Genomic DNA, 12,025 nt, shown 5'->3' with positions numbered 1-12,025 from the left:
TGGTTGCAACTGAGACCGCAGAAGATGGGAAGTGGGCAACAAGATCAGGGGGCAAGGGAGAAGCAGTGTGAACGACCTTAGTCGAACGACAGGTCAGTAACAGCATGCTTGGGATTCAAAGAGAAGCTGCACACATCCCCTTCGAAGGTCCGAGGACAATCCAGTCCTAGAAAGCAGGAAATACAGAAAAACCCAGTTGCCAAGTGGGCATGTCCAGCCTCCAGCCTGCAGGCCGGATGGTTCCAGCAGATCTCTGAATGTAGCCCACACAACTGTAGGCGACAATAGCAAAAGGCTGGACACCCCTATTTATAGGATACCATGCCTCCCTGTTGCCAAGTCTTCTGGAAGTAGGGCCCACAGAGCCACAGTGCCTTCCAGGGACAGCCTCTTGATTCACAAAGGTGGTGTCACCCAAGGGTCTGCTCTCCTACCTACCCCAATGCTGAAGCACATTCTGTATGCATGCTTTTCCTCCGTAAGATGCTTTACAAAACAAACAAACAAACAAGTAGTTCAGAAAAATGTAACAAAAGGGGGCAGGGAGCTGGGGAATGGACAGATGGGAAGAGACGTGAGCCACACACAACTGCCAACTGTCATCAGGTCTGCCTTCTCCCTGAATCTCTACTTTCTTCCCTTCCTGTGACCCAGTGTCACAACACAGGATGATGTGACTGGACACAGACCAAGTCTGGCTGTGCTTGGAAGGAGTCAGCAGGGACCTAGAGAAGGGTCTGGGGTCCTCTAGGGTACAGAACTTGAGCAAAGGGGCAGGCCAGGAAGTACTGTGGAAGCTGAAGATGGTGAGCGAAAGGTTATGGGACACGCAACCCCAATTCCCTGGGAAGAGGAGGGAAATGCTGGGTCCAAATGCAAATTGTGGATTAAGTCATGCGCCAGAGTCAGGCATGGTGGCACATGTGTATGGTCCAAGCCACTTGAGACACTGAGGTAGGAAGAAATGCTGGGCCAGCCTGGGCTACATAATAATAAATTAAATATTTTTTAAAAATGAAAAAGACAAAAACTGAATAAGCTTGCTTGGCCCCATGTGAGATTCAGGGTGCCAGGCAGCTCGTCACCCACCCTCCAGCCCCTGGGCTTTCCTTCAAAGGGGTGAGCTCATGAGAATGTTGGAAAAACAAACTCTCAATGGAACAGCCAGGCTTCACCCTCCCTTCCCACTCCTTCCTAAGAAAGAAAAGGATTTTATTCTGCCAAGTGTCGGGTGAGGGCTGACNCTTGGATTCCTAGGTATGAACCGCTAATCTCATAACCAAGACAAGCAGGTGAAAAATTACACAGCTTAACGCCCAGAACTCTTCATTAGCCTTCAAGAAAAGAAAATGTTGCTTTTGGCTCGGGGGTGCTCCATCCGTGCCTTCCCCTGTTACTAAAGCCTACAGAGCGGAAGCAGTCCCAGGGTGGAGCAGTGAAAGGAGCTGGCCTGGGCCAAGACTGATCTCAGCATTCCTACCTGGGGCTCCATCCAGCCTACAACTGTGCACCCTTGACCTCCCTGTAGCTAGCTCCAGGTCCCGCCTGCCTGGGCTGTCTCCACTGATCCCGCTCGGTGCCCTCTGTAAACACTTAAGCTCTGTGGGGCACAAAGGATGGATGTGACTATCCAGCACACCCCTCTATAAGAACAGCCCCTAGATTACCCTCTGAGGCCCACTGCATGCAACTCAGCACTTCTCACTTCCCACGCCACAGTGGCCAGTGGTAGACACCAAGTCAGTCAGAGCATACAGGACCCAGCTCAGGGGAGACAGTGGAGAACAACCTGTGTCTATCNCCCTGTATGAGACATCAAGAATCTCTGAAGTCATCCTGTCCTCAGAGGGACATTGAGGATATTGGAGCTAGTTCAGCTGGAAGGAAGGAGGGAGAGGGAGGGAGAGAGAGGTGGGTGGTGCATGGCCACAGCTGCCTGGCAACTGCACTAGCTACACCTAAAGTTATTTGAAAAGCCAAACCTTGCAATGAGCTAGCCCAAGCTAACTCTGACCAGGCTGTCACTAGCTCACAAGTCTTAATAGACATACAGGCTTATTCTGTGGAAACAGGGACTTGTGCCTGGCCTCCCAGTTGAAACGAAAAAGTCCAAAAGTCACTCTCCAAGCCACCCATCTCTCCCAAGCTGCCTCCTCCCTCTGGAGTCCTCCAAAGAACCAATTCCTAACAAGCCAGAAAGTTCTTCTTTGTTTCCAAACAATCCCCTTATTACCCCAACCTGAGATGCTTCTCCTCTGAAGTTGCAGCCCCTAGTCCTATCCCATGCCTAAAGCCAAGCCCAAAGGGTTAGGAAGTAGTTAAAGGAGTGGGGGGTAGTAGATAATAGTGGATGGATGAATGGATACATGGATGGGAAAGTGAGTGAGAAGTTGGGAGGTGGCTAGATGGATGAANGCATAAGTGGATGAATAGGAGGATATATAGGTAGTAGATGGGTGAATTAGGTGTGTGTGGGATATATGGGAGGGTTACTGGGTGAGTGGTAAATGGATAAGTAGATGAGTGGGCAGCTAGAGAAGTGAGTGGGTGGGTCGACAGATGGTTTAGTAGGGAGTTAACTGTGTGAGTAGATAAGTGAGTGGCTAGTTAGCTGAGAGGATCAGAAGAAAGATAGATGGGTGAAAAGGTGAGTTAATAAATGGACACATGAACTTATCCCCCAGAAAAGTGGATAAGAAAATGGATGCTAGTGAGCATGGGGAGCCAGGTAGGTGGGCTGCTGATGAGTGGAGGACAGATTGACAGGAAGGTAGATTCATGGGGAGCTCAGTANGTTTGTGGGTGGCAGTTGGGTGGATGTGAGGGGATGGAGGATGGAGGTGGGTGGTGTCCAGGTCCATCAGCAAGGGATGAATAGAGTCNCAGGCCAGTGAACAGTAGCTGTACACATGGGAGTAAAGAGCCAGGCGTGTCCATTGATTTTACAGACCAAGGGAAGTCCCGAGTCAAAGTTCTTTACTTCCCCAACACAGCCTGAGGCNCCACCACTGGCCAGCACCTCAGACAGCTCCCTGCCCTGGGGACCAGCACCAGAGCTCAGGCCCCAGAGTCAGACAGGCCTTGTGGAGGTCCCAGCACAGGGAGTTCCCCTGCTGTGTGTCTGCAGGTGAAAGGCTGTGGCTCTCTGAGCTCAGCCCCCAGCCCTGCGCAGGAGAACACCACCGTCCTCACAGGAGAACGAACTGGAAAGCCTTTTGACANAGGCCAGTGTGAGACAGCACAGAGAGGGCCCCTCAAAATTTCCATCCTATTAAAAGATTGCTTTAAAAATTGCTCCAGGCCTTGAAGATGGAATGTGCCTCCCCCTCCTCCCATTATAAAACCAGGAAAATCCTGAAATCTAAAGCAGACACAGACAGTACAAGAGAAGACCTCACTGCCCACTCCCCACTAAGGCCTCAGATGCCAGAAGCCACACAAGGCTGGAAGTCAGCACAGCTCTCCGTACTGCCAGGCAAGAGCTGAAAGAAAATTCAACACAAACATCCCTAGATGCTGAAATAGAAGCAATAAAATCCAACTCTGTGGAATCCAAGCCTCTGAGAAGGGCCAGCCCCTCTCTTCCTAGAGAATGAGATGGCTTTTCAAGGATGGGGTTGGAGCCAGCATGGCCGCCAATGATACAGACACATAGTCTCTCACAGCCCAGGCTGCAGAGCCAGAGCCTCCCATATCCACAAATTGCAGGTCCAGCAAGAGCCCACTATATGACAAGCTACTCACACATTTGTAGGGGAGGGAGAGCCCCTCGGGGGCTGGGTCAGGCTCTCACCTGCCCNGGCTCTCTCTGAGTTGTCTTAACTTTTTTCTTGAAGCCTTTTTGGGGGAAACATGAAGATTAATTCCAGGGTCATGTATGCNTATGTAGCCACACATGTGATGGGCTCCCGTTCACCCGGCCATTTCCCACCTTTTCTGAGTAAGTGTCAGCTCTCCAGCCCTGGCTGCTGAGCATAGCCACTCCCCCCTCCCCAGACCATACAGCCTTCTGGGGCCTTTCAGTGACTGACAGGCTCTCTGCACCCATCTTCCTCAGCTGCCAACACAGCTGGACAGAGATGCCAGCCAAGAGAGATGACTGCTGGTTTCTCTACAACTCCCAAGAGTCTTTGCCAAGTGACAATTATTGACACAGACCTGGATTTTGGATATTTCTCAAGATTGCCAGAGAAGCAGGTGGTGTGCAAAACCCAGCAAGATCTAGACGCAGTCCTGGTCCAACCATCAGGCTGAAGATCTGAGAAACCCTACCCTACCCCCAACCCTGCCAACAGGCCACCACTGCCAATGCAGAGACAAGGCATCAGGACCAAACTGGGTGCTCCTGAAAATGGGGCTCAAAATCAAACCCATGGTTGCAAGGCAATTGAAAGCAGGTGGCTCAGGACCCAGAAATATTCTGCCATGCAACCTCTCTGTGGCCCTGTGAGGATTAGGAGGTAGTGTGGAGGCTGAAGAACCCAGTGACTCTCTCCACAGGCAACTGAACTCACATGTATGCGTGCAGGAACATACATAAATAAAATAATAGGGAGTGTTTGTCTATGGGTACATGTGACTGTGGGTGTGTGGTCCTGTGTGTTTTCTTATGTGCATATGTGTGTGTGGATGTCAGGGACTGGAGGGTATTGGTAGATTGTATTTACAAGATATTCTATGTGTTAAGACCACCTGTCTCAATGCCCCAAACCTTGGTTCTCAGGAGGGCTCCCCCTTTCCACATGCTCCACACTGTTCTCTCTCTTTCCCTCCCCCCTCCCCCTCCCTCTCCTTCTCTCCCTCTCCTTTCCCTGCCCCTCCCTCTCCCCCTCTCCCCCTTTCTCCCTCTCCCTCTCCCTCTTCTATTTCATCCCTACCCCCACCTCCTTGGCTCATCTCACTGACCTTAGGATCAGTTCTCACAACTTAGGTCAGACCCAAGGGAAATAGCAGGGAGGGTGCTCAGGGCTCCCAAGGGTTCCATACTGCAATGTTTTTCTGATGTGCTTTTAGGATGAGAGGACTCTAAAACCAAAAGTTTCTAGATTTCCTAAGGGCTCCCTTGGATAAAAGTCAGGGCTAGGCATTCACTGGGGGTCACAGGTAGGGGACAATGAACTCTGGGGCACCAAGGACCATGAGGCCAAAGATCAGCTTGACAATGACACCTCAGCACCCAGAGGAGTGAATGGTAACAAGAAAGAAGCTACCATTCGGTGGTGCTGTCCACCTGTCTAGAGTGTGTTGGGAGCGGGGCATGCAGCTTATGACCATCCTTCCATCTCCACCAGTCTCTGGGAGGAGGCTGTCACTCAACTCATTCCCCAGATGGAGACTCTGAAGCTGGGAGAGACACCCTGTGACTAAGGCCAAAGGCAAGTAGCCAGCCTTTTCCACACATCCCACACACTGCCTGGCCCTCCTCACACATCAGAGCCTCTTTCTACATGCACGCTATCCCTGAACCCAAAGGTCAGCAGAGCCAAAAGCATTATCCTCACCTCAGACATGAGCCGGCGGAGGCCCAATGAGATGAGAGACCTTGGGGGATCAGGCCTGCCTCCTCCTGTGGATGCAGCACATGGTACTCAGTACCCCAGCCCCCACCCCCACCTCCACCCCCACCCCCACCCCTGAGGCTCCCACCATCCCCTTGGCCTCTGCCCAGTACTGGTGGGTGGCACCATTTCCTTGCCAGCTGGAAGACGTGGGTGGGGACCCTGGCCAGGGACAATACAGTCAGGCTCCCACCCCGAGGAAGGAAGCAACCTTCCCCTAGACCTGCACTTTCTCTGCAACAATCAGCCTGCATGCAGAGGCATTCTGTACGGTTTCCAGGTTACAGTAACTTCGAAGACAATGGCTGTAAATGACGCACAGCCTGACCCTCAAGGGACCCTGGGAAAAGACGAGCCAAAAGAAGGCCGGCAGCACCCACCACTGAGGACATGGGGGAGAACAGAGCTGGCTCCGGCCCATTCCTCCTCTCTAGTGTGACTGCCAACAGTNATGTCCTCTCAGAGCCTTGGTCTACCTGCCTTGTCACCTCAGCATTCTGGCCTTGTCCCTCTATGTTCAAAGTATTCTCAAATGCCAGTCACTGGACCTTTGGCCAACATTGAGAGTTCTCTGTCCCCAGGGTTCTGTCTACCTCCCTTCTCATGATCAAACCACTCACCAAAGAGAAGCCAGACTTTCTCAGGGTCCCATCTCTCTCATTCTTTCTTCCCATTGGAATGGTGGTTGCACCCCTGTCCAGGAAGCTCTCCGGCTTCCTGAGGCTCTTCTGGATGTGTCTGCCTCATGGGTCAGCCTCTGAGACCTCTGAACTCTCTGCACTCTTTCTCCTGATTGGCTGTGCACCTAGGTTGAGTGTGCTGCAGCCCCCAGCCCCCAGACTGCCACAAAACAGATCTTGTCTTCCTCACTTGGTGTACCTGCTTTAGCAAGGAAACTTGGAGAGTTAACACATGAGCCCCAACTCCAGCAAGCACCTCCCTGGACATTCACCCACTAGACTCTCAACCATCCCTAAGTGTGGTCAACCAGTTTTCACTGCTCCCATTGAGGCCATCATCCCACAGTCTCCATTTACCCCATCAGTATGCAGAACCACCATGACTACAACTGTAGTAGAGGCTAGGAGATAACCTGATGAGGGGAGGAGATAACCCAGATGTTGCCTCCAGCCTGCTCTCCCCATCACAACCATGGGGATTTTGCACCTCCAGTGGTCAGCCCCGCCCATCTCCATAACTGTCCACTTCTATTACCTTCAGTGGGGTGGGCAGCTACCACCCTGTAGCCAATTCTGGCCACTTGCTCTTGACAGGCCTTCTGTCTCTTGTCAGCAGTACCCAGGGTGGGGTCCCTAATGTTGAGTCTCTGTCCTAGGCATCCTTACCACCCCCCATCTGCTCACAGGGACATGTGTACTAATCTGCCTCCCATCTGTGTCTCCCACCAGATCAAGCTCTGTGATTTGGAAAGAAATGGCCTGGGTCACTGGGTTTCCCTCAGCACTCAGAAGCACACTGCACACACAGTGGATGCTCAGGAAGTACCTGCTGCATGAGGGCAGTACCGTATTTGGGCAGCAGAGTTGTACACTTCATAGGAGGCCAAGGGGAATTTTTTTTTCTGCACCAGTCTCTCCCCGTACAAGAGTGGGGTCTGAGCCACCCCCCTGGGCTGGGCGATATGCCTAGGACCAAATGAGGGCTTCCAACCAAATGCCAAATGCCCATTCCAGACAACCCGCAGGGATTAAACAGGAGTGCACACCCCAGGAAAGGAGGCAAGAGGAAAGGGGGAGGGGAAGAGGAGGTAATTTCCTTTTGCTCACTGGCTAGACTTTGCAAAGCGTGACTTTGGCACCATACGATGTAATCACTGTGGAAACTTTCACAGGTCGTGCCAGGGAGAAGTCCGTCTATTCATGGAGGTCACGGACGCAGGGATGTGAATGGCGACCCTCACTTGTCACCCAACACCTCACAAGCGTACACCCGCTCGCTGGTGGCTTTCAGCTTTGTGTAATGTTTGGAGGTCTATTTCCTGTGTCATTAGTGGTGGCTTTCAGGGCCTTATTCACTCGACCCATAGGCTCTGCTACTGATAATACCAACTAGCCTCTCCTGCATGTTCTGAGCCTACAACACTGTAACAAGGCATACAGTGGGAAGTCCCACCTCCCCTCTACTGCCCCTCCCAGGTGGANGTAGGTCACCTTTCCTCTGGGGTAGTGGCCGCTGCTCATGTAGCCCATGTGAATGTGTGTTCCGATCTGACAAAAGGCAGCACGGCTACACCAAGTGACAGCTCCTCCTTTCCTTCTTCCAGCAGACCTTCTAGATCTTTCCACATAGCATACACCCTAACATTTTTACAGCTACATAATATGCCACAAATGACTATGCTGGCCTCTGTTTGACCAGCTCATGTCACAGGAAGCTTAGTGACCCCTGCCAGGCCTAGCTCCCCATTCGAATGCATTTTCTCAAGATGGGGCCTGCCCTGACCCCAGGCCTGGCTCTAAAGAGGGCTCATGGTACTATTCTGCAGAGGCATGAAACCTCCCNTACCTGCACATGTCCAAAGCATCTTTACATGGACCTGTGTCTTGGGGATTCCTGGTTCAAAACTTCCAGGGACTCTCCTTTAATTTGGGACACTAAGAAGGCAGAGGAAGGGAGATCTCTAGGGGTCAGAGGTCAATCTGGTCGACATAGTGAGTTGAGGCCAGCCAGAGCTACATAGCAGGATCCTGTCTGAAGAAGCAAGATAAAGCAAACTAAAAACTTCCAGGAAATTTCAGACTCCCTGCTGTATACCCTGCACCTTCTCTGTCCCTACTGTCCCCTTCCTAGAAAAGCTTGCTCACACACAAGCACCAAGGAGAATCTCATCCTAGGCTCCTTGAACTTGCTGTCACTGTCATTGTCGTTCATATCTCAGTTTAGAAATCCCTCCTCATAGAGATCCTTAACCTCATCCCTAAGCCTAGGCTACCAGGATAAGGTCTAGACCAGCCCTCTGCATAGCAAGACTCCATTTCAAAACAACCAAACACACACACACACACACACACACACACACACAAGGTCCTCCTGGACATATACCTCTTTCCACAATATGTTCCCATCTGGATCCCACCCCACCCCACCCCATCCTGCTTCCTCCAGTTAGAAAATCGGCTGCATAACAACATGCACAGCATCTGCTTCACCCACCCCCAACTCCCATGAGCATCTGTACCCGGAAAGAACAAAATGCTAGACAGTCATCCCCATCTCTGCCTCCTCACTGTAAGCTCATGAGCACTGGAAAGTGCCAGAAGTCTCTACTGTACAGAAGAAAAGACTGAGGTCCAGGAAATGGGGTTGGGAGTAGAGCAGGGCCTCACCTCTAGACTACCTCCCTAGCAAGAAATCTCCAAGAAGCACCAAGGAGAAGCCAGTGTGGCTGCACCCTCCTCATGTCCCCTGAGCTGTAGACAGGCAGCCACATGTCACAGGGGTGCTTAGCATACCTACATTCAGCCACATGCGGAAGATGAGTGTAGAAGACCACAGAAATTTCAGCTTTGAATAACACAGTGACCACCAGACCCTGAACCACCCATCAAGCAGCTGCCTGCAGGAACATGAACTTGGCTTGTGTGGTATCCTGAGTCCCTCTCTGTGTGGCATCTCCTTTGCCAAGGCCAGCTAGGGAAATAAGAAAAAACAATTATTCACAGCCTAGCTTCCAAATTTAAGGCACAAGGCCAGAAGGTGTCCAAGAGGTCGCGCCTGAGTGGTGCCATAGATTTACCCTGACTTTGTGATCTCCACTTGAGGGCCACAGGAGTCACAGCAAAGAGGGCTGTCACTCCCATCAGACATCAAAGGGCCAGGCTGTGTGTAATCTTACACCTGAGCCCCAGGTTCTGCTCCACCATGATCCCAAGGAGCAATCTCCTTGCCTTAGTCATGCCAGGAGCATTTATTGAGCACCTACTGTGTGTCTGCTATGACGAGACTCAGGAAATTTCAGAATCACTGACATCCAGGTCTCCCTTTCTCGGGATTCAATGCTGGAAGGACAGAGAGCTTTGTTCCAGGGTATGAAAATGTTCCTTTGCTTGTTGAATTCTTTCTGAGCCTCCNTTTTCCAGTCAGGAGAACCAGTGTGACTTTACNAAGGAGCTCTCAGAATAACAAGAAGGAAAATTCTATGCAAGGTCTAGCTCAGGTCCACCAGGAGCTCTGACCTTCCTCCTATGGGGACACCAGGCCATCACCCCCACAGACCAGCACAAAATGTCTATCCTATCATTAGAATCCCCTATAAACCTGATCCTGGACACTCCCACCTTTGTGGTGACCAACACCCTGAATGGTAGGAGGCTTATTTAAGGCATGGCAGAGCCTAGCCTGGTTTCACCCTTGAGATAGCAATGGATTTAAAAGACCACAACCAGAACAGGTCTCCAAAGGCCAGACAGGAGCCCAGAAGGAAGACCTGGTAGAGACTGCAACCAAAGGTGCCCCTGGCCCATCCCTAAGGGAAGGCAGCCAGCAGCACTGGTTGAAGCACTCCACAAAAGCATATGAATCCTAACCACCAGAGCTTGCGGGGTTTTTTTTGTTTTTTTCAAGAAAAGACGGAAATCCGGACTTTTCTGTGAAAGCTGCCAGTTAGTAAATGCTGGCAGCTAATTAAATTTTTAAAAACAATAATAGCATACTGAGAGCCAAGCAAAACATGCAGAGCTAGTCACAGCCAGGGCTGGCGGGTCTGCGCCTCCAGTCAGATGCTTTCTACATACTACATAGATGAAGGAGTGGGCGGGAAGACAAGGGGTACCCACTCTTGGCAACATCTCCCATCCTGCCTTTCCTCTTGGGGATCCTGCACACACACACACACACACACATACACACACACACTTGGCACCTCTGGAAGGTGAGGCCCTGAGCTCCGATCATTCCATCACAAATATGCATTAGCTCCACTCAATGCCAAGCCCAGGGAGCTCTCTGCTGCCACCCACCCACGTCACCCAAGCTCTCCTGGAGAGGGTCAGGTTCAGCATCCTCTGAGCAACAAGGACCCACACACCACAAATTCCTTTTTGTCTCTCTGGCCAGTCATAGAACACCTGCTGGCTCAGACCAACTTCTGACTGGTCCAAGTGCCCATCACCGTGAAGCAGATGGGCACGATCTCAGGCTGGCTGAGGAAGAAAGGATGGACTCTTGCCTAGGAGGGGGGGCGGGGAAACAAGAGGTGGTGAGGAGCCAAGCCCACCCCTGAAGACTTAGCCCCTCCTGGGCCCCCTAGGCCACTCCAAGAGTGAGCCAAGACTAACACCAGCAGCCACCTCCTTCTCTCTAGGCTGAGGCTCCCACTCAGCAGGGGAACCACAGATGCTAGGGACCATGATGCTGTCTGTGAACCTGAGTGTGGGGCCCTCTGTGTCCAACACAGCCCCGTGTGGGAGATGTGTGTGAAATAGTGGATAGAGATAAGCGAGGCGTTGAACCAACCGGCACTGAACCAAACTTTCTATGGATGTCGAACGCACACGTGCCTAACACAGACACATATGCATGTCTGAAGGATGCCTAAAACATGCAAGTGTGTGTGAAAGCACTCACGTGCAGAGGGATGTGGGAGAAGTGAACGTGCACAGCCCCTGCACAAGAGATTCTGGGCTGGGTGTTGGGGTGGCCTGTGCCTCTGCAGAGCTTGCAGTAACTTCTGCTAGCTTGAGTGCATGTGTGGCAGTTTGTGACTGAGGGTGGGGTGGTACCAGACCGAGAGGTCCAATGTTCCCCGCTGGGGATGGGGGCCAGTTGGGGGAGTGACCCTGGGAGACCCTGAAGGACTAGGCTGGTGTCTGGAGGGCCAGAGAGACGAGCCAGCGATCAAGAGAACGTGACTGACCTAGAGGAAGCGCGGGGTGGAGACCGAAGGCTCCGTACTTACCCGGTGCTCTGCGTTGAGCTGCGCCGCCGTCAGTCTGTCCGTGCGCCCGCCGTCGGTGAATCCAGAGTCCGGGTGGCGCGCGGCTCGGGGTTGGAGAAGAGCGGGACAAGCCAGGCCTAGAGACCCCGCCCCACAGGTCCCGCCTCAGGGCGGGGCCTCGATTTTGCTAAGACTTCGCCCAACCCAGTGCTCAACACGCCTAAATAGGAGTCCAGGAGCCGGCGCTCTCCTGTCCGGGTCTCTGAGTCCCTCTTTCCACTCCCCCTCACCATGCTTTGGCTATACTGAGACTCAGATGTCTCAGTACTGCGCCACCCTTTAGCTTCTCCTCCTGGATCCAGCACCCTGTGATGGGCAGAGGTACCCAGGCTCAAAGCTGCCCAGGGACAGGTCTGCAGAAACTAGGCATGGGCATGCTCCCATCTCAGTTCTCCACTGTCTAGATCACCCTGCCCTTTTTCTTTCTTTCTTTCTTTCTTTCTTTCTTTCTTTCTTTCTTTCTTTCTTTCTTTCTTTCTTTCTTTCTTTCTTTCTTTCTTTCTTTCTTTTT

General features: G+C 52.0%; 1 protein-coding gene across 1 annotated transcript in view; it reads right to left on the bottom strand.

Annotated features, from left to right (window-relative positions):
* Positions 1-11,563, bottom strand: part of Fbln2 (fibulin 2) — a 59,635-nt gene extending 48,072 nt beyond the window's left edge. Inside the window, exon 1 of the mRNA XM_029478234.1 lies at positions 11,476-11,563. The gene's annotated coding sequence lies outside the window, so the exon portion shown is untranslated. The remainder of the gene's footprint in view (positions 1-11,475) is intronic.
* Positions 11,564-12,025: the final 462 nt, after the last annotated feature.

The sequence above is a fragment of the Mus caroli genome, chromosome 6 (genome assembly GCF_900094665.2).
Source record: "Mus caroli chromosome 6, CAROLI_EIJ_v1.1, whole genome shotgun sequence".
Taxonomy (NCBI): Eukaryota; Metazoa; Chordata; class Mammalia; order Rodentia; family Muridae; genus Mus; species Mus caroli.
The sequence above is the reverse complement of the archived record's forward strand: the minus strand, read 5'-3'. Positions and strand labels throughout refer to the sequence as shown.